Here is a 24,623-nt window from a genome sequence, read left to right on the forward strand (position 1 = left end):
AGCGTTACACGCTCCGTGCAAGGACAGCTGTTTACAAACCATGGAATGGCTGACAGAAGTTTCGCATTGACTATCGCTAAGAAAAACCTCCCTCAAACCATTAATACTTCTGTATAAAAAGGGAAGCTCCCACACCTCGTGTATGTAACTGTCTCCCAACCGTTCATATCTACCCACCGGAATGTGCTTCAAACAAGAAGTAAATTGCAGAGTGTAGATAGGCAGATTAATTACCCCATGAATCAACCACTCAGCTGACGGAATCTCAGAAACCATGAAAGGCAGTTTTTCCAATTTTTCAATATTCAACATGACATACGTCGCTTCCTTTTTAGCCATCAGCTGTTGTTGACGAGTTAAATTAAAGGAGACAAAGATCCCTCTGGCACGAATGTGCTGCCACGGAATACGACCTGCCTTCAAGGTCTGAAGAGTCCAACCCAGCTGCATGATGGACCGCTTCTGACTCTGCCCATGATATAAAGAAGACAATTCTGATTTAATAATGTCTATAGCAGAGGAAACGATGCTGTCAATTGTGTAAACACAGTCAGAAAGGGTATGCTTGCCATTATCTACAACAGACAAAGCCTGCATCAGGTTTTCCTGATCAATTTGCCTCAACCGGGCCGCTGCCTCCTGCTGTGAAAGCTTCCAAATCTCATTATATACTTCGTATAAAAATCATTTCTTCCGTGGTACCTTAGGTCCTGACAAAAAATCTTGTAAGTCAGTATCATTAGACAGTAACGTGAGATGTGATTTAACTGCATCCAGCGTGGACGACTTCAACCATTGCTGACAAAGCCTTCCCACGCTGTATGTAGTTATAATATCAGCATGTTCTGGTGAAATGTAACGAGGGTCTGCCCTACTAGTCCTGAACCCCCCTGAAGAGGTGACAAAACGTTGATGACACTTATTAGTGTCTACAGGCCATAATAACCACCCGCCCGGATGTACCAATGAAGTGTTAAGCGTACCATTCTGGACCCAGTGTGTAAACTCACTAAACGTAACATTTACATATCGCTGCCAATTGTTCAATTTGGAAGGGACAGGTATACTAGGCAAATTCAACTCTCTAATCATTGCCAAGCCCAAACAGCTAGTCTGTTGTACTGTGTCATTGAGGAAAATCATCTGCACAGGGACAATACATGCTCTAAATAATGTGTCCCTGCCCTGCATTTGCCAATTTTTCGTTCCCCAGACACTTTTCAAATCAACAGTCTTAAACCAATATTCATACCCCTCAACCGAAAGTTTAGACACAAACAAATTTGAATACAGTAATTTAGTATCGGTCAACAACATTTACTTATTAGCATACAGAGTAACTTTAAAATAGTAAGACTTAGCATCACGTCGATTATGCCCAGAAAAATATGCACATTTATCATAATACGTCTTTGAACTCCCTTGTGGAGGAGTTGGACAATGTTCCCATTGCACATAATCAAATATGGACTTAGGGCTACTTGCTTTATGAATAAAGTGGTGTCCATAATAGTTGTAGCAAAACATGTCACCATGCATGATTATCTCTAAATAGGTAAGCATCTTCATCGTCATAGACAGTATAATATTGCAAGTCTGTCAGCATAGAATCTACTGTCTTCACATCCCAATCATCAGAAACAAAGCCTGGTATAACAATATCATTCATTGATAACTTGAGGACATACGGTATTTAAATAAATTCAGTGGGACCATATATATCAAACATTACTTTATCCCACACAATCCCATCCGGAATCGGTATTGCAGAAATGTTTACATTGGACAAGTCTCTTCGAACCATATGAGACGAAAAATGTGGTTTCAACACAGTCTCCACGTGCTCAATGTCAGATCGTTCAGGAAGAAAATGACCATGTATTACTAGAAAAACAGTAACCACAAATCCCAACCACAAAAAAACAGTCATAACAGCCATAAAACGCCATAAATAGTTCCAAGGAAAAACAAAATAGGTGCGTGCAAGCCAACACTGAAGCTTACGTGGACCTCAGACTGAAGACATTGAGGACGAGGAGCCGGACACTGCATCATCAGTGTCGTTGAAGCAGCCAGAGGCAGTTCTTGCAAAAGGTGCAACTGTGAACAAAGAAGCAGATGGTGGCTCTCGCCTTGGCACACTATAAACCACATGTTCAGAAACATCAGTAGAACGTACAGCAACTCGATCAAAAGATTCCAAATTAATCGTTGTCTGTGGAACAATCGCAAGATCATCTTCCACCCTCCCCAAGCTCGGAGAGAAAACAGCGTCGGTGTAAATCACCTGCAGCGGGACTTCTTCCCCAGTAGTGAGAGGGATTCCGGAACTACTGGGTGTCCCTCTTGGTCTGCTGTGCAGAATCGGTCACATGTTGTAACTTGACATTATCAATGGAAACAAAACGATTTCCTTTGGCCCCTTGCAGCGGCGGTAATATCACAGTTCTCGTGCCGCTAACCCCTAACACAGGGACAGGTGCTCGATAAGAAGGACCAAATTCTTTCTTTACTGCAACCTTTTCACGCACTAGATCCCCAATCCTGGGTATCCAACCAGTAGGAGTTACTGGCGCATCCTTAATTCCTGAGGAGGCAGCACTTGCAGAAGAATTATCTTCACGGAATTGTTGTAAATCCTGCAAAACAGTGACACGATCATTTATGTCAAAGGGCGTATCTGCCGCCTCCACACCAGGATCATCTAGATCAGGAACATACATTTGTGTTCCAAACAGGCACTCATATGAAGTACGACCCCCCAGTGACCTTCTAGGCAAGTTATTAAGTGCTCTCTGTACTCCATACAGGTGGGCTAGCCAACTACGACCCGTACCTATAACTCTGGCCGTTAAGGATTGCTTTAAATCACGATTTAAATGCTCCATGACAGAATTTCCCCCGGGATGAAATGGAGACGAGAATTGGAGTTGGACCCCCAACGAAGCCATGGTGTCCCTGAATGCCTTAGAGGCAAAAGCATGGCCGTGGTCCGAATGAAAAGCCGCAACTGCAAATGTATCGAGAAAGATGCGCAAATCTCTAATAACAGTCCGAGCGTCAGCCGAGCGCTGTGGCCAGACCCACACAAATCTGGAGCACGAATGTACAGCAACCAAGATATTTTTGTATGCACTGTCTGGGGTCAATGGACCACAATGATCCAAGTACACACACTGCAAAGGTTTGTTTGAAATTAGAAGGGGCGTCTGCTGCGGGCCTCTAGCCGAAGAAGCTTTAATTTGTTGACAAACATCACAACAAAGGACATATTGCTTTGTCTCTTTATAGAGACCAGGCCACCAGTAACGAGCCTGTAAAAGCGAAACAGTGGCAGCCACACCAGCATGTGCAGATGCCGCCCCCTCATGTGCTGCAGAAATTAATCGAGGTCTCTCAATTTTATTTGGTAAATCACGTACACTAATGCCTGGAATATTAACAACAGCACTGAACGCACTACTCAAGCAGTAACGATACTTAGAAGGAAATCCTTTAGGAAATGGCGTGCCATCAACCGTAGCTTTTATGGCAGCCGAAATCTCTGTGTCTGGTTTGGAACTCGAACGAGTCACTGCGGCCACAGTGACAACAACAACTGCCGACTTTGCGGCTTCATCAGCCAAAGTATTCCCAGCAACGTGTATCCCAACGCGCTGGTGTCCAAGTGTATGCACAACATGGACCTTAGGAAGCGTCTCTTTCAGATCCGCAACCTTACCCCACAACAATTTGTGTTTAATGGTGTTGCCCTTAGAATCTCTGAACCCATTCAACTTCCAATAGTGTAGATATTCATTGAAAGACTGAACACAGTAGTAGGAGTCACAGACCAGCAAGGTTAAAATCGCCAGATCCGCGTGCTCCAACGCTAACAATAGAGCTTTGAGCTCAGCCAGCTGTGCCGTGCAATCTCCCAAAGTTTTAGTGTAAGTATGTCGGGGGCAGAACACTTCCCCCTCCATAGTGCCGCTCACCACCGCACATGCAGCAGAATACTGTTGTTTAGTCCCAACCGCTGGTTGCGCAGAGCCATCGGTATACACGACCACCTGATATTGGTCAATAGGCAATGTGCCAGCAGGAACTGGGTACTCCATTTCATATTGAAGAAATTCTTGAGTCTGCAGTTTAGGGTCAAAGATGTAATCTACATCAGTGGCTGTCAAAGACGTAGCCCATTGTATCCATCGCGGGTGTAAAGCTTTCAAATTAGGGACACTCGCTTTTGTAACAGCCTCTAAGGCTGGAATCAGGGAAACAACAATAATGCGTTGGCCCTGGGAAAGCGGTTTTCTTTAATCACAGCCATCTGTACGGCAGTGAGTATTTTCTCAGTTTGCACAAATCGTTGTTCTGCAGCAGAATACAAGTGGGACTTGTATGCAATCGGGACAGTCTCACCCTCATTAAAGGTGACATATGTAAACCCAACAGCCCCAGGTATCACCCTGATGACTAAATGTGTCATATTGTCCTGTGTGTGTAAGTGTTTAACTGCTAAGAGTTCAGTCTGCAAATCTCGTAGGATATGTGTATGCTCAATCGTCCAAAATGTACTCGAAAAATTCGGGCGAATCAACTCGTATAAGGGTTCTATACGTGTAGCATAATCAGTAATGTAAGCTCTGCCAAAATTCAGAAACCCCAACAATGACTGGAGCTTCCAAACCATATTAGGAGGCTGCAATAAAGAACATTTCTCCAAGAAATGTGGCGCTAAGCTCTTGCCCTCACTCGACAACTCATATCCCAGGAAAATGACGCTGAGGAAGGCAATCTTCGATTTCTTAAAATTAAACTTATAGCCAATTTCAGCAAACCCCACAACAATGCGCGATACACCCCTTAGATGTTGCAGAATCTCATCGTCTGTCAGATATATGTCATCAATATATGTTAACGCTTCAGGGTCCAACTCGTGCAGAATTTCAGTCACACGAGCCGAAAACAGTCCTGCGCTATTCTTATACCCCTGAGGCAAACGACAAAACTTTTCCTGAGAGCCAAACGCACTGAAACTGGTATGGTCCCGACTTTCGGGCGCTATATTTTGGCAGAAAAAATCAATTTGAGATATCTAACGTTGTTTTGTATTTTTTACGCACTACTGTATATTATTCATAAGCGCTGCGCTATGTGAATTCTGTATTGCATATGTGCGTGTATGACCATTTAAATGTCTGTAATCCACCACTATCCTATATGAATGGTCCTGTTTAGCAACCGGAAATAAGGGATTATTCATCGGCGAGACACAGGGCTCAATTACACCCTGGTACTCCAATTGTGTAATAATATTCCTAACCGATGCCCTCGCTTCAAATTTGATAGGATACTGCGGCTGCGGCTGAGGTTCGTCCTTTATTGGAATTACATGATAAGGTGATTGTCTATCCCACCCCACATTATTTCTATATAGAGCGGGGGCCTGTGCAAGAGCCCATAATTTACTATAGGACTCCGCTAGTTCTCTCGGAAAAAGTGGTGAGAAGAAAGGTGCAATAACCTCTTCCCCCACTGGACAGTCGCGAACAAAGTCAGGCGGCCAATCTTGTTCGGCCATCAGAACATCATATGATTTTACCACATGGTCCCAAAAGATGGCGTGTACAATGCGGTCAATGTCCCCTTCTAACTGCAGAGTCACTTGATATACTCTATCAGGATCAGAGACTCGCATATCCGCCGTTTCGACTTGTATGAAGTCATCAGTTGCTTTCCCCTCCAGATGCTCTAGAAGACTCCGGCGAACTATTGTGACCTCTGCCGCGCTGTCTAACAGTGCCAACGCCCATGTCTTGTTCGTCAAGAGAACTATCTTCTTGAGCGGCATGTCTAACTGAGACTGCTGCCACTTTCTTCTTTTTAAATTGATGTTTTTGTTGCAGCGGTTTCTATTCTTGTTTAATAGAAACCTCCGTTGAGCGTTGTGAATCCTCTCTTGGTTTCACGTACTCCGTTCTCCGCTCTGACCGCCCACCTCTCTCACTTCTCTTCTCTGAGGAGTCCTGAAAGGAACGAGATTGGCGAGTATCAGTATATTGATATCTTTCAGGCATCTTCAAATTATCCCTATTCCTGAGATTATACCTATCCTGCGGGGTCTCCGGTTGCAGAGACTGTCCCTCATCTTTCTTAGGTGTTTGCTGTTTCTTTTCCCAGTGCTTTTTAGTACCCTCAGGTTACTGTTGTTTAGCATTGTCTTTATTATTTTTACCGTGTAATTGGGGTTTTTGCGGTCTAGCCCCTAGGCTATCGTGACCAATACTGGAATATGTCTCTGCTATTATTCTCGGAAGTTCCCGCTCCTGATTAATCTGCGGAACGTCCCGAAGACGCATTCGCACTGCTAGTGCTACTGCCTCTCCCTTGAGATTAAAATTGCCCATTAACTGCATGCCCAAATCTAAGGCAGGGGCAGCCCCATATTCATCTTGAATTTGTTTAAGCACTTCCGGTAAATTAGCTAATGTCGGTGTACCGTGTGCCGTAGTGTAGAGCGTGGCAAACACCGTGCCCCAGGTATTACAAAGGTCCACTGGAGGAACCATCCCATACGGCAAACACATCGTCAATATTCTATGTTTATCCTGAGGTCCCGTATGGGGAAATACTGCTTCCAGCGTATTAATTTTTTGCGCCAGCCAAAATGGAGTTTCCTCACGTTTAGCCGGTACCTTACCCATAACTGAGTGTACAGTGGCCGGATTGATACCCAGAACCACCACCTGTGGGTGCGCCGGAGCAGCACGCGCTGCGTTTGTATTTAGTGTCTGCATTATAAACTGAACTAATCGTCTATATGTAGCCGTTAAGTCTGTATATAAACGACGAACTTCAACCACTGTCAATTGAGCAGCCGCAGGATGAGGTGTATATGTAGCCAATAAAGGCCAGGTAGGACTATCATTACTCAGTGGACCTAACCTAACTTGTGCTACTGTGTGTGGGAGGACGCCATCAAGCCAATTATGGTGTTCTTGATAAGATAAAGGTATCTCTAAATATGCATAAGCCCTGTATTGTCCAGGGACATTTGCAACAGTGTATTCGTGAAAAGTGTTTGTACCCCCATCAACTGCTGGAAATACGACCCAAGAATAAAAAAGTTCTGTTCTATAGGCTGCATGGGCATCCACCACAAAAGTGACCGGACCCCCCTGGACCGTCAGGCCATGTGCCACCAGATGTCCTGTGAGCGGTTGTCCCATATTGATTGCTATATTCACTACATTAGGATTCGCCATTTGTAAAAAATAGGACTAGGTCAGAGAAGGCACACCAATATCGGGGTTTTCCTTTTAAAGTTCAAGCTTGAACAACCAACCACTAAGTAACAGGATGGACCTATACCGTGGTGGCGGAAACCCTCAGCCCCACGGACGTCTCCGCTTACGGAACCGAGGAGTCAAAACATATATGAGACCGAGAGAGTCAGCCGGACCTAAATATTAGAGCCAGACCAATCGTTGGCGGCGCCATGTCGCGTGGGCTCTCATTATCCTAAATGAGACTACTGGATTTCTAGGCAGCAGGATCGATCACGGTGTGGGGGACTGAGTCGGACCCACGTGTAAGGAACTCTGTCACCCTAAATCCGTTTTTTGCTCCGGCTAACTAGCAGTGCCTCATCTCTCCCAAGGGGAAGAGATGATTGGGCAGCCGAGCGCATGACATCTTTGGAATTTCTCAGGGAAGTCGTGGTCACTCAGATCCAAACCAACTCTCTCATTTACAGTATGATCTCATATACAAATGACAAAGGCAGTATAAGTTTTATATAATGTTTTAATAAAACGACTGTATTTTAGATAATAAGGCGTGAGCTGCAAAAACCAGAACCATACAACACAGTAGGATTGAAATAGTCACCAGGAGAGTAAAACATAAGAACAAGGCTATCATGTGTCTAATAGTTTCTACTCTCCCTCTGCCTGGTCTATTTCGAGCACAGCATGTTAAGCTTCTAACTTGCCTTTCTGAATCCCTGGGGAGACATCAGCCCTCATACCTGAGCAAAGGCCTGTGATCTTGGTTCAGCATCTGCAACAAGGCAGTCAGCGTCTAGTTGTGGTTCCCTGGTCGGAATCTCCCTCTTGCGTGAACCTACGCAGGAATGCCAAAGACTAAACTCCTACCACGTCTATCGGCAATGTACCAGACTGTATCCTTGACTGAAGCACAGAGTGAACAGGAATGTGTTATGGAGAACTCCAGTGCAGAAGTAGGCTAAACAGTGTGATATGAAAAAAAAAACAAGACCGTAGAACTGGCTATTTGAAAAATAACAGTACGAAGCCTAATAAAAAGCATTTAGATCAAAGTGCACAGAGGCTCTAAGCTGCAAGCAAATGAATAAAATACATCCAGGGCAAAGTGCACAAAGGCCTAAAGCCTGAAGCTAATGCGCAAAGGATACGTAAAACTAACCACACTACAGGTGTAAATCTGTTCAATAGCTTTTGAGATAATATAGGGGAAATACATTTTTATATCTAGGGCCGCATGATGAATTTGCAAATAATGATGAGCTCATGCAGTCAATGATGAGCTCATGCAGCTCTGATTGGCTGCCAACAAGTGAACCAGGAAGTGTTGGCAGCCATCTTGGGACTCAGCTTCAGCTGAGTCCCACAAGAAAATGTAAATAAAAGGAAAAGAGGACAGGGTAGGGACACCCTGACCTCTTAGCTCTGGTGTTGGGGTCCCGGAGAGACCCCACTAGGGCAAAAAGGAGGTTTTTAATTACTTTTTACCACAATTGTGTGTTGTTGTCACAAATTTGCAATAATAGTAAAAAACAACAATTACGGTCTCCCACACTTGTTTGATTAAAGCTCCTGGGTGTGCAGGGTCCCAGAGGCATACTTAAAATAAAGGAGGGGTCACACACCCCGCGCTTTTTTTTACCCTGGGGACTGCCACCTCCTAACAACATAAATGCGGGCACCCACTGACACAGCCCGGGGACCTCCACCTCCTGGAGCTTTAATCAAATTCAGTGCGGGAGGACCACCTGGTCTCCCCGCTGTCCCGGGGACCACCATATCCCTGGTCAATACTCTTTGGAGGGGGACCGGGCAGCACCCTTTGAGGAGCCACTGATGGTCGTGGAGCCGCCACCCCCCTGGTACCAGCTATTGTTATGTCCTATGGTGCCTACCAGGGAGTACATAGCTGTTTGCTTTCACTAGGTGGCAGCTTTGACAGCTGATGCAGGCAGGGAAACAGAGAAAACATTGCTCTCACAGACAAGGGTCCACTTTAGCAGCTTCCTCTCTGTGACAGCAATGGCAGTATCCACAGGAGGTGGTGAGCCTACTGGGACCGCAGGGGCCTTCGGGACCCCTCTGCGGCCACCAACATTGTCACTGGATGCCCTGGGAGGCACCAGGGACACATGGCCGGGCCCCGGGGTCTTGGGGTTGGGGTCTCAGCAGCTGAGATCAGGCTGTGGAGGGAGGATCACGCGCCCCCCTCTAAAAAAAAAACTATTAAATGTTTGGGCTGGGCCCGGGGAGCATGGGATGCCCGAGGCTGAGATCAGCCTGGAGAGGGGGCCGCGTGGCCCTCTCCCCAAAAATAATAAAATGGTTAGGCCGGGCTCTGGGGATGGGGGTCCCTGGAGGCCAAGATAGGCCTGGGGAGTGGGGCCCCTCCTCCACAAAAAAGTTTGGAAATAGAACTTAAATAAACATAGAATTTCGATTAAAAAAAACAAAGGTTACAGGGATGTTATAGTTAGGCTCATATTTTAAATGTACAAAACCATAGAATTTCAGCTGTTATAGTTAGATTTATCTCTAATAACTATAACTCACGCCCTCGCCATGCACTGCTAGTTACCCCACAAATTACAGCACTCATGATATCTTTGATAACATCATTGATAATATCAATGTAATATTTGCAATAAAATTTCTGACGAAAAACTGTGCAATGCAGGGGTGCACGTTATAGTTACCTTAGGTCACGAGTTACAGTTACTTAAGATGACTTTAACTATAACAGCTGACTTTCTATGGTTTTGTACATTTAAAATATAAGCCTACCTATAACGTCCCTGTAACCTTTGTTTTTATTAAGTATATATATATATATATATATATATATATATATATAGACATATATATATATATATATATATATATATATACAGACACACATACATGCATTGACAATGCAATGCAGAAAGATGGGGCAGGCCAAATATAGAAATAAGGCTTAATGGCTTTAGTCCACCTTTTATGTCTTACCTGCCCAGATTTTTGCCTCTCAAAATCTGGTCACCCTAATTGTAAAAGAGGTTGAACTAAAACCTTATGACCCCTCTGGTAAACCTATTATTGTCAAAATGTATGTTTTGGAGTCTGTGCTGATGTAGTCAAAAAATGTCATGAGATGGTTGTCACTTTTATTTCAAGAACCTCAAAAAGTGCCGAGGTTATCCATTAGACAATAGAAAAGAAAGTTTTCACATGGTTGTGGGGTGTCATGTACTTTTTAACGTAAAAATCAGTACTATATTTCAAGTTGAGGCCTGATCACAAGCCACTGATAGATTTATTTTCAACAGGGATTGGATGTAGGCCAATACTGCATGTTGCTGTACAGTTGTACCATTTACAAGAGTAGACATTTGAAATCAAGAATATTCCCAGGAAAATGCTATGTGAATGCAGGTCCTCTGTCACTGTTAACTCTGGCTGCTGAAATCCCAGAAGTGGGGGAGGGGGTATGAGTGGATTCTGGAGGAAATCGGTCAAGTGTTTGAAGGAACAATTTCTGTGGAACAGTGGAATTCTGAAGTCCCCACGAATAAAAATGTGAGAAAAGTGGCAACACATATACCCAAGGAATGGTTTTGAAGTAGTGGTAGTATTTATAAAGTGCACTGTGGCCATAACAGGGATCCCAGTGCCAAAGCAACTGCAAGCCTAGAAAGAAGCAGTACAGTGGAAGTAGTCAGTACCAACAACAAACATCTGCTTAGTGAACAAGAATGTCTTCAAAGCTTTTCTGAACTTTAGCAGTTCTGGTTGCTCTATCAGCGAGCTTGGCATTGCATCCCTCAGCTGAGCAGCTTTGAGAAAGAAAGCTCGTCCTCCCAGCCGAGCTCTTTGAAATCTCAGCTGACACACCAAATTAGAAGAAGCAGAGCCCAAAGGCCTGCTTGGCACATATGTGTGACATTTATTTTGCATAATTACCAGACCTTTTCCCTGAAGTACCTTGAACACCAGACATATTGCATTAACAAATATCCTTTCTATTAGAAGCCAATGCAATTCCTTGAGCACATTTGTGACAGAGGATCTACACTCAGTGCCAACTTACCAGCAGCTGATTGGACTCTTTGGAGTCTCTTGATCAAATAATCAGGTGCCCCCAGAAGGATGGCATTACAATAATCGAGCCATGCTAATATAACTCTTCTGGTGATTGTGGCTCTAGCAGCGTTGACAGAACTGGGAATATCTTTCCGGGGCTTCACAATAAGGTGAAACAACACAGCCACCTTGGACATATGCTTTTCTAGTACGAAAGGGGCATCAAACATAATATCTAAATTCTGCACAGCATCAGAAGCCTTCCTTTCAGAATCTGTAGGCAGCGTCAGAAATTCAGGAGTAACAGTAAAAGGCCATTATTTGGGGCACAGCAAAGAAACTCTGTTTAATCCCTATTCAATTTTAAAGAATTGACATCCATTCAGTCTGCAACATTACACATACACGATTGAAAGAAGATGTTGCCCTCTTCATTAAGAGATATAATAAATTGCATATCATCTGCATAATTAACAGCCAAGATATTATGACTTTTAATGAGAGAGGTTAATGATTCCATATAGACATTGAATAGAATTGGGCTCAAAGCTGATTCCTGAGGAGCTCCTTGTTTTAGTTCTCTAAATCCTGCGTGACAAGGGGGCAAGGCCACTGCCTGACATCTATCCTGCAGATAGGAGCATATCCATTTTAAAACCAGCCCACCTAACCCATAGCATTCTAACGTTCTTAGGATGGTTTTGTGGTTGATAGTATCAAATGCTGCAGGTAAGTCAAGCAGTACCAGAATGACCCTCTGGCCTTTATCCACTCTCATGCGCAGCTCCTCCAATGCACACAAAAGGGTTGTCTCAGTTCGGTGGCCTAGTCTGAAACCGAATTAGAATTTGGAGATGAGTAATGATAAGAGTGTATGGTCAGAACTATTGAAAATATTGTTGTATGGAGAGTGGGTAGGTTGATGGTAGCAGAATGCTTGTATGTGAGGCTAATGATATTGTAGCATGAGGGACATGGGAGCATGTTTGCCATGGAAAGAAGAGAGGTAGAAAGACAGATAAACAGACAGATAGATCTTTGTATTCTTTTGAGCAGACATGGTCTGGAGGGGAAGTTTGTAATGTGATTGCTCAGATAATTTATCAAGTGGCACAAAGTTGGATTTTTGAAAGCGGTCAGGCAAGTGAATATAGTAAGTTTCTGTGAGAAGGCTTTGCAAACAGAAGATTCACCTGAGGAAGTGGTGACAGTCAGTGTACCACAGTTTGTGTTGCAGTAGTTTGAGACATTCCTAGGACGATAGGGTATTGCACATCACTTTAAAACACATTGAAACAGCTCTTAGTCACTCTAAAGATTATTAATTAGTTGAATGTTTTATCATTGCATTTCGTGAGTGTGAGCAATTAGCTGTGAAACATGTTTTAAAATGGAAAGAGGACGTAAGTGAAATGCTACTGAGCTAAAGGATAACCCCGCATTTGTCGAAAGAGGGATCTCACATTTTCTTGCTTAAAGGAAGAACATCAAACACAGTGGTTTCTTCTGCTTGGATGGATAGACTGAGTTCAAGGAAACTTGATGTGGCAAATCTAGGAAAAGTGGTGCAACACAAATAAAACAAGAATGCAATATTACACGAGATGCAGAAGTGCCAAGAGAAAGTGAAACAACTGAGATATGGTCCAGGTGGAGGACTGGGAATAAAAAAAGGAATGTCAATGGGTTCAGATCCCACGGGCCTCATTCACAAAGATAGTTATACTTTTGTGTAAGTTTATGGTTTTTGGAATTCACAGAGGAATTTTAAGGGTGTTATCTTTATGAATGCCTATCTTTTTATGTCTCTCCCATGAGTGTAAATATATTACTTGTAATATTCCTGTGCGAGTTCAAAAAAATAATAAACTTACCCAGAAGTGTATGTTTACCTTTGCGAATCAGGCCCAAAGTGAGTGGAAAGGGGGCACAGCAATAGTTTGATAGACGAGGCACATGAAAAGTGGAATGTAAGAAAGGAGATAGTTTGCAAAGAGCTAAAATGATATGAGTGTAAACATAGTGATCCACTTGACCAGTAGTGAAGGAATTTTGGGCCATGTCCACAAAAGTGTCGGTTTGGAAATTGCATAAATGATGTGTATGAAGGTAAGTATTCTACTGTTAGTGATTCCATCAAATTTGCAGTCTTAGTTAGGAAATGTTCTATTTGGAAATCACAATTATGTGATTTCCAAATAGAAAATCTTAATTTGGAAAAATTGTATTTTGGATGCAGATTGATGATGTAAGAACCAGGACGTTTAGAACTACATTGGGGCATATTTGTACTCTGTTTGTGCCTGATTTGCATCATTTTGTTTATGCAAATCCGGTGCAAACTTAACTCCATATTTATATGTTAATGCTAGACATGTCTAGCGCTAAGATATTGGAGTTAAAGTCATTTTTTGCCTGTGGAAAACTACCTTGCATCAATGAGATGCAAGTTAGGCATTCCCAAGCAACAAAATGACTCCAAGGCCCTAGTATTTATCCTCCTGTGCAAAACTTATGCACAGGGGAGGAGGGGTCAAAAAATGGTGCAAAGCTTGCTTTGCACAATTTCTTAACGCCTGGGTCAGGGCAGGCGTTAGGGGACCTGTGGGCCCATTTCTTTGGTGGAACACCATGGAATAAGCCCACAGGTGCCCTCCCCAGGCCCTATGGCACCCCCACCCACACCAGTGGGACAGTGGAGGGTGGGGGGACCCCATCCCAGATAAGTATAGGTAAGTACAGGGAAGTATTTTTTTTAAGTGCCATTGGGGGACCCAAAATGCCCCCCATACATGGCACTTGGTGTAATGGCCATGCCCAGGGGAGCCTGATTGCCTGTGCTGGCCATTGGGGTGGTGGGCATGACTTCTGTCTTTTCTAAGACAGGAGTCGTGTGGTATGGATGGTTTTGCATCAGAAATTGACTCTAGGCATGTTACAGTCATTTTTTTACTCTCACCTGCCTAATGTCCATTTTTGGTGCAAAACCCCCTTCTTTCATACCGCCAGCCCAACCCGACTAATGTCATTTTATTTTTTATTCTAGCCTACCCCTTTCACCGTCTTGCACCATTCCATAAATATGGTGCCCGGCTGGTGCACAGAAATGGTGCAAGCCGGTGCTAAACGTTTTGGGGCAAAACTGCGTTAGTGCAGTTTTACACCAAAAAGTATAAATCAGGGCCATAGTGTGTCCACAACTGAGCAGTCAAAGAAGGCTCTGAAAAGATGGTGTGTGACAGTTTGATTACTGCCAGTGACATTTACAATTGCTTACAACACTGTGTCTAAGGATAATGGGGATAAGGACCTTGGTAGCTTACTTTTTCTAATAAATAGCTGGAGCTGTTGACACACACAGACCAACTGCTTGGCAAATCATCTTTTTTTAGCCCGAGATCCAGAAAAGAAAAATATGGAACAGCATCTTCAAAAATATGAACTCTCTTAGTGTCACCCAGAGGACCGTACCAGAAATAAGAAAACTCCGGTATGACCTAGGATCCAGTACCAAGAATAAGATGTCCAGCAGGATGGCTGAGGCTAATGGCACAGGTAGTGGTCCCTCCAAACATCCTCCTCCCACTCTAAGGGAATTATTTATTGAGGGGATACTCCAACCTGAAAGTATGGTGGGAGTGTCAGACGATAACTCCTCCAATCCTGTGCGCTCTACGGTAACTCTTTTCTTGGATCAAAGTTTCCTTACCATATTGTTTGTTAGTCTTCGAGTACAACATACTAACTACAAAAATACAGCTGTAATTTGGCAATGCATTATGGAAGTTATTGTACCACCAGGTCATGTTGTGTGGTGTGTTGATATTTAAACTACATATACCTATAAATAATCTTCAAGTCAAAAAAACAGAAATCACATTGTAAACTATATTATCCAAACTTTGTAACCATTTATTTACAGTAACTATGTACATATATTTCAGGGATGTGGAATTCCTATCACACACTGCCCGGGACATATTGTTTGGGATCAAGGGCAACAAGTTTTGATGGGTATTTTGTTCTTGGGACAAGTAGGGCCAATCTGCTGCAGTTTAAACGTCTGGGTGTTAGTTTACAAAAAAACAGGAATTGTCTGCAGTTGAGGTAATATGCTCACCATACATTAATGCTGTTCTAACTTGTATTTATGATTCATAAAGGAAAAACCTTTGTTATTAGGTCGAGCACTAAACATTTTACTGTCACACTGCACTACTGACAGTGGTTCCATAAAAAATAAAGAAAAAGAAAGTGCACACATGTTTGAAACGTTTAACAATATGAGGCTAAGTAAAATGTTCCCAGAATGCTCTCTGATTAGATGCAAATGTTTCCTAAGGTTTGTAAGCAAGAGGGATGACTCTTTGTTTTCTAAATAAAATGTTCAGAAAAAAATGCAAGTAGGAAAAAAAGTTTTGCAACTATGACATTTTAGGTGCTATTTCTTTGAAGAGTCATTCAGTAATTCCCAAAAAACATTCCTAATGGAAAATCAGCGTAAACATTTTCAGTAAGATTATGGGAAGCACGAAAATAAACAAGCACTGTCAAAGCAACCAATTCAACTTTTTTGTGAGTCTTTTGGTTTCATCAATGCATGTCCTGTTTTGACATAGCTTTTGTAATGCTTTATTGTTGTGGGAGCTGCCAGTCCCTCACGATTGTAACACACACTGAATAAAAAGAAAAAAAAACTTCTTTGGTCTCAAAATGCACACTTTGCAACCAGTGGCAAAACAAAGTCCCCTCAGCTCCCCTCAACAGGCCCCCCTCAGCACAGCACCTGCCCTGAGTGAGTTTGGAGGGCGGCCCCTCCATGTTCTTTTCAGGGGACCTCCAGTTTCATTACGCCACTGATTGCAACAGTAGTTCCTGGAACTGAACAAAACTGCTTTGTGTGCCTGTATGCTGTTTGTGGAAGAGCAGAATGCGATCACTCACAGTAAAGCCAGCCAATAGAGAGAGAAATAGATGTTTAATAAAAGCAAAATGTATTTGTGAATGTCAGACCTAATTATGGACCCAATTCTTGAAGAAAGTCACAAAAGTGCACCCATGGTATATGTCGTTGAATTAGTGGCTTTCATGAATTCACAAGCACTTAGAGAAGTAGACCAAGAAATCGTAGTCTTAAAAAATATTTCTGAACTGTATTTTAGAACAAGCAAATATGCATGTGTAGATTTTCTCAGGTGAAAATCTATTGAGTGTTTACAAGTTCACTTTCCCTCCAACCACTTTTTCCCAACCCTGGAAGAACCTCTACTTCTGCCGTTGTCAGGAGTAAAATTCCCACCTTTCTCACTATAGGGAAATATTAGAGAAGAGCTTGTGAAAAGCCTTAAAACATGCAAGTTGGTAGGGTGGAAGATTTAAAGTTAATCCAACCATGGAACTTTTGCTAACTGCTTCTTCCAGCCCCAGTATATAGATCTGTGGAAAGGTCGTAAAATAAGGAAATTGCCATAGTAGGAATTGAAATTGAAAGTATTCAAGCCCTCCTATAGTAGTAGCCCTGGTATAATCAGAGAGGCTATTATTAGAGCTCTTACATAATGAGATTGCTGCCATAATCTGTCACCACACCACATGACACCAAAGGGATGACTTGATTTGTTTTACAGAACAAGTAGATTTAGGCAGCAACCTGTCTCATGGACGAGTAGATATTTTATTAAATTACACACCACTGTATTTCCACATATTATTCTCAGGATGTGCCTGAAAATATTGAGCCGGATGAGGCAATTGACACACAAGTGGAAAGCAATGACAATTGATACTACTGCACCCATAATTCAAACTCCAACTACTAGGAGAGCAAACTTGGCATCACTAACACAGTCGATGAAGAGCAAACTCACGGCAGTAAATCAGCATCATCTGGGCGCAGGACACGCAGACCATGTGGACTTCAACAACATACAGTTCAGAATGATTATGTCTCTAATGGAACATCAGAGAGTTCATAATTGTTTAGTGGACTTGAGAAATCAATTGTCACAGTACAGCACCTGCAAGACAGATAACACCAGCGAATAGGCATCTGCAAAGCATGCCATGTTAAATGCTGAATTTGCAGAAAGGTCAAGAGCATTGGATTGCTGGCATAGAAAAGGAGCAATGTACGCAAAGCTGCAGGCACAAGCAGCACATGGCATGCTATGAATCATTTACCAAATCAATAAATCAATTGGCAGTATCCACCACCAGTCTTGCCTGGAAAACTGTGAACATTGGATTGCTGGCATAGAAAAGGAGCAATGTACGCAAAGCTGCAGGCACAAGCAGCAAGTGGCATGCTATGAATCATTTACCAAATCAATAAATCAATTGGCAGTATCCACCACCACTCTTGAGTGGAAAATTGTGAACATCCAAAATGGCGTGGAGCGCTGCTGCCAAGATGTAGCACATGCTCTAGTCCAAGTGAACATAGCTATGGAAACCATTCAGACACATAGGGGGTTATTACGACCCCGGCGGTCGGTGTAATAGTGAAGGTAGTACCGCCAACAGGCTGGCGGTACGTACCTCCACTATTATGACATTGACGGTTTGGCCAAACCGCCAAGTTAACACACCAACCGTCACAGCGGTAATGACCGCCGGGCTGGAGAGTACAGTCTCCAGCCTGGTGGCTGTCACTAGGCTCCCCATGGCATTTTGACCCCTCCCACTGCCACGGTTTCTGTGGTTTCTGTACCGCCATGGAAACCATGACGGTAGGCACTATCAGTGCCAGGGTATTCCTTCCCTGGCACTGGTAGGGGTCTCCTCTGCCCCTCCCCAGAGTCTTCACCCACCCTCCCCTCCCTCTCCCAACCCCCACATATACACACATACTAGCACATACATACACACCCATACACACACGCAAACACACATTCACCCATGCATGCATACATTCATACACACTCACAGCAACACTCACTAACATACATCCAGGCATACACCCAATCACATGACACAACATGCACGTACACTCACACCCACTCATGCACACACGCATTAAACAAGCATGCATGCATTCAAACACAGTCACACACACCCCCACACATGCAAACAAGATCCCCCACCCCCTTCCCCTGTCGTAGAACCCGACTTACCTGCTTGCAGGGGGTCCTCCGTCAGGAGAAGGGAAGCGGCGCTGCTGCCAGCAGAAGCATCCGCCAGCAAAACACTGCCAAGCCGTATCATGGAACATGATACGGTAGGCAGTGTTTTGCTGGCTTAGCGCTGCTGCTGGCAGCAGCGCCACTTTACTGCAGTCCACCGCCATGACCGTAGCCAGAATTCCACCAGTCTTCTGGTGGAATTCTGGCTATGGTCATAATTCGATGGACGGTCGGTAGCCACAGCGATGGTATGTTCGCGGCCGTCGCTGTGGCCGTAGGCGGCCTTTTCCGCCAATGTCATAATGAGGCCCATAGCCTCTCAGTCACCAGCATATTACCACCACATGACAACGAAGATGGCTATAGCCTCTGTGGCATACCTGCACCAGATGGATGCAGTACAGGGTTAACATGCCGGCAAACATCTGGCACAGATTTATCCACAATTCCAAAGCCAAGTGCTGCTGGGAAGGCAACCAACACCAGAGGTCATATAAAGTAACTTTTGCATGCACTCAGATGTTTGTTATAAGATTATATTTGTGTTCTCAAACGTTTTTGCTTTGTTTAAAGAATGACATCCTATAAAGATACAGTTGGTGATATGCAATTACAAATCATAATTACAACCTGAATAAAAGGTTATCTTTCAGTAACGGAAAAACATTACTATCATGTGTGTTGGCTACTTTGTAGATTTGGGCATCATTCTTGCCTTAAAAATAGTTGTTTGTGATCTTTGTGAGTCGTGCTCGACCCTCTGGTGCATGTGTCCCATCCTGCTGAAGGGGTAGTGATGGTAGTCTTCATCTGCATTTGGCTCTGGTTCTATGCTGACTCTGTGCAGACCCTTCCTCACAACTACACTGCGAAGATAGCACATGTGGCAATATTTTGCAACAGGTCTCTGGTCTGTGGAGTAATGGTCCACCAGTCTTTTGTAGGCATTTAAACATGAATTCAGTATTCCAATGTCAATTATTGATTGTGTTGTTTTGTGTGCCCTGTTGTCTCGCCTTTCAATGATGGTTCTTGGATTCAAGTATGGTGTCACTACCCAGGTTGCAAGATATATGCACTGTCTCCATATATAGTATGAGAAAGAGAAACAATTAGGTTATTTTACAAACATGCTATTGAACACTTTATACAATGAGTTTGTAATCCTTTAAGAAGCAAAAAACCATCAACCAAATCACCCAGAGACAGATGGTTGTTTATTTCACTGTGGCGGAACCTAAAGGAGTCATGTTTTATGCGTGGGAATCTAGCTAAGGGGTCAGTTATGATGCATGAGGCATTACACACTACCAGAACATTGCGTGAATGGCTGTTTTTCCTGTTTCTAAAAATCAGTCCATTTACACAGAGAGGACAGATGGCAATAAGTGTATCATAAACTGTTGTAGTTTGACTCTTGCTCTGGACAAGAAGGCTGGTTTAAGGATGACAGTACTTACGTTTATAGGTGACTATGCCAGTCCTACAACAAGTTGAAACTGTCATCTCAACCCTCCCAGCTCACAAGCAGCACCTCACCAAAAACCCAAACAGTAAAAGGTGATATGTGCAGCCTTTACGCATGGACTGGTGTGACTTCTCAGTGAGTGTCGTAGTTAAATCGAGATTACCCCTTTATCACATTAACAACTTGTCTCAATCAAACACAGGCTATGAAGGAGATGCAGTAAAGTTTTCAATAGGTTTTATTTAACAAAACTGCAATCTACGGTAAGTTGCATGGGCTGCAATGATTAGGATAATGAACAATACACAAAACAGAGTTTTCAACACAAGAGTCATTAATACGAAGATCCCCATCATCTTGCAATGACATTAAGTGACATGAGATGTGCAATATGTCCTAATACCCTAGCATAATGAACCTAATCTCTAATCTAAAGAGAGCTAGGTGTGGTAAACATAATCTGCCAATGCCATGTCCATGAGAAGAGCCCCCTAACCCTTGTTACCTTGGAATGAGGTCTCTAGCTCAGGCTCCTTTGGGTCACGAAGACTGGGCTAGCATCAAGACGGCATGCAGCATTGATAGTAGCGATGGCATTTGGTCAGAATCCCTCTGACTATCTGTCTAAGTGAGGTGCATTTATACAGATCTGCTCGGACCCATGACGTAGGTCTGTTCCCAAACAACAGATAACAAGACAGGCTTGGGTCAGCAATTTATTTAAACAATTCCCCCAAAGGCGTGAAGAGGGAAGGTACCTAATGTGAATACCAAAGGTTTGTTTATCTTTGTCACTTGATATTGATGCCTTAGTGCGGTGGCACTGATAACGTGAAACTAAACATTAGCCTAACTAGAAACAATGCAGCCATCGTGGAAACATATAATTAAATAATTACGTAAAAGTCACTAGGTGACGGGGCACAGGTCCACAAGCCAGAAGGCTAAGCTAACTCCTCTGTCCCATTAAAACAAGATAGGATTCACTTAACCCTGTGCATTGCCATAACAAGAATGACGCCGTAGGATGACGCCATTGTAGGCGAATTAATTCAAGCTAAAATGCTCTGGACTAAAAAGCTAAAATCATAAAAACTAGCTAAAATCGAATCCTAAAAAACATGTTAAAAAACAGCTTCAGTCAAACAAAGAGATATAATGTCGACCATGACAACCACAGCAGGCCAAAGTAAGGGCAATAAATGCATACTCTGAATTTGGTAAAATAAGCCTATCATCAAATCCATTTAAATAGTAGTCATGATCTTGAAGAGCATCTTTGAAGCCATTGAATGGAAAGGACGGCAGGAAAGAGGCCACATCATCAGATGTTGGACTGATGACAGGATTGGCAGACAGATCCACAGAGCAGTAGTGCGTAGTAGTCTCTTGTGCAGGTCTACCTGCAGGAGTGGCACTCTCCATAGTGCCAAAAAGAGCCAGATCATTCACCAAGGGCGGCTCATAAGTGGCCTCACAAATCAGCCTTAGTCTCAAGGGGCATGACCATGAATGAACCCTCATCGGGGACATCAGCAGTGCTCGGTTCACAGGAGGCAGTGGCGTAACAGCAAGACATACTGTAGGCAAATGTTCGAAGAGGCACCATATGCAGTGAAAGACTGGTTGCACACACCATAGGACAGGTCGGAATGACAATGACCAATCATGCTCCAACTCATCCAGCAACGGAGCATTAAAACCTGAAACATGCGTTCACGGCACAGTTAAGCTGGTGGCAGTGGTTCCATTGCTGCGCAGAGCTAAAAAGACACAACCACTGCGAATCAGAACAAATAGCAGCAGTATTCCGCCTATTAATGCCAAAATTATAGGAAAGCCGCCAAACACACTTTAAAAGAGTGAATGGATGGCCGATGGAATGACTCTGAAGACAGTCTAGAATATGGGCACAAATCCATACCTAACAGCCTTAAAGAAATGGACAAAAACCCATAGTGTTCCACGCGTTGAAAATTCTGGATCCCAGCTCTCCAAAGTACTTGGGGAACTTAGTATTTAATAGGAATTGTATCTCGGCTGATGATCTCGCTATCTGGAGAGCATATGTCTCTCTAGCTGATGTCAATGGGACTACTTTTTGTAACAGTAGCGCCTTTAGTCTGCTCAGCTTGTCATAGTTTACATTATCAGTATCAATGTGAGCTACATTTCTGATACTTTTATCTCTCATGGGAGGGGAATAAAACTTATCCGCAACACGTAACGACCTTAGAAACTGAAATAACATAGGCAATTCCTGAACACATACCGCAACAGCTTTGTTTGCTCAACACAAAATAACTCCCATTTGAAAGTACATGAAATGCTGGTCGAATCAAAGGGACGTGCGCACCCTTTAGAAAACAGGCCAAGTTTGTGACCCCAGATTTGCAAAGGCCATGAAGGGACACCTGCTTGCAGATCATTGAATGACTAACAGTAGTTTCACACAAGACTTCTGTCTCTCCAGTTAGACATTTGTACTTAAAGGGCAACTCCCACTTTTCTTTAAGATAGCTATCGCCAAGTCGCTTTTACCTGCAGACGGCAAGATGTTTCAGGCATTTCGATAAATCAAAAGTGGAAATGGGCCGATTAATAATGCCATGTAAGACCCATACTGTTGATGTACAGTCTGCAACTGTGAAAGGCAACTTCTATAACTTTTCTATGTGAAGCATGGCTTCCCTTTTAGCCATTGTCTGTTGTTCCCTGGATAAATTAAAAGCAGCAAACAAGTCACTACTGTTAATGTACTTCGATGGAACTCAGCCATTTTTCAGAGTCTGTGATGTCCAACCTAACTGCATGATGGAATGCAGCTGACTTTGCCCATGATATAAAAGGGACATGTCTGTCTGGATGATATCAATCGCAGACAACACCATGGCCCTCATTATGTCTCTGGCGGACAGCCGTATTTGGAGAAGAGTACTGCCAATCGGCTGGCGGTACTCTTCCCCAAAATATGACATCAGCGGTTTGGCTCAAGCCAAACTGCCATTGTACCACTTCGTCCACCAGGGCAGTAACAGAGCCGGGCTGGAGACTTCAGTCTCCAGCCAGGCTGTCATCACTGTCCCACCAGCGGGATTATGACCCCGCTACCGCCATGGTTTTCGTGGCTTCCTTACCGCCACAAAAACCATGGTGGTAGGCACTGTCAGTGACAGGGAATCCCTTGACCCCCACCCGTTCCCCACAGTGCTCCCACACCCTCCCCCTCCTACACCAGACCCCCCACGACATACACGCACATTCACAGACCATCATACACAGACTCAGACCCACATTCAGCCAAGCATGCATACATCCATTCACACACACATCCACACACACTTACATGCATACAAGCACCCATGCATTCACACAACACAACATACATGCACACTCACAACCATGCATGCACACATGCATTCCACACGCCACCCACCTGCATGCACGCACACACAAACATACCTCCACACTCCCCCCCACACACACAACACATCCCACCCCACTCCCCTGTCTGAGCTCCTGACTTACCTTATGTGAGGGGGTCCTCTGGCAGGAGACGGGACAGGGTGCTGCTGCCAGCAGCAGCGCCCACCAGCAGGACACCGCCAGGCCGCATCATGTGTCATGATACGGTCTGCGGCGGTCTACTGGGATGGCGCTAATGCCCTAATAGTAAGTTGCCCCCCCGGGAGCGACCCTTGCCCAAGGGGTCGCTCCCCAAACATAAAAAAAACAATAAATAACATTTTCCCTGGTGTCTAGTGGATTTCTGCACCGTGGGGGGGGGGTCAGAAATAGCCAAGAAATAAATTGCCCCCCGAGGAACGGCCCTTGCCCAAGGGGCCGCTCCCCTTATTGTAAATAACAAAAAAAAAAATCTGTGGTGTCTAGTGGCATTTCTGTTGCCTGATCGCATCGCGATCGGGCAGCAGAAATGCTCAGAGAGACATGAAAGGACAGGAAAGGCCTTTCCTGTCCTTTCATGCCTCTCCACCCCTCCACGTGATCAGGGGAGAAATGCTTTTTGCATTTCTCGTTTGATCGGCACTGGAATGAGGTGCTGACTTCATCAGACGCCACAGAGGGGGTTACGGGGGGGCGGGGGTGTAAGAGGAAGTGATTCCTCTTCCATCTCTGCCCAGGGGAGAGGGGTGCTCGGCCATCAGGGGAGCGTTAGCGCTCCTCCGGGGGCCCATAGACAGACAAGGTGGTCTCGTCCAGGGCACAGAAGGGGTTAAACAGCAGTCTGAATTTCATTATCCAATCTTGTCTGAGAACGAGTCACTGCAGCCACAGAAGCCGTAGCTACTGTAGATTTGGCCGCTTTATCAGCCAAAGTGTTGCCGATGACGTGTATTCCCACACGTTGGTGGCCCAATGCATGCACTACAAGGACACAAGGTAGCTTTTCCTTATGATCAGCCAACCTCCCCCACAGACTACGGTGTTTTATCGTGTTCTCTTTGGTATCTCTGAACCCATTCAGCTTCCAATGATTGAGGTAATCATTTTAGGACTGGACGCAATAGTATGAGTCACAGGCAATTAAAATCAGTAATCCTGGCTCTGTGTGTTCTAGCGCTAAAATTAGGACTTTGAGATCAGCCAGCTGAGCTGTTCAGTCCCCTAGGGTCTGCATGTAGGTATTGTGAGGGTGGAATAATCCATCCTTCATCACTCCGCTCACAGCTGTGCAGGTGG

Source organism: Pleurodeles waltl, chromosome 10 (assembly GCF_031143425.1).
Source record: "Pleurodeles waltl isolate 20211129_DDA chromosome 10, aPleWal1.hap1.20221129, whole genome shotgun sequence".
NCBI classification, from domain to species: Eukaryota; Metazoa; Chordata; class Amphibia; order Caudata; family Salamandridae; genus Pleurodeles; species Pleurodeles waltl.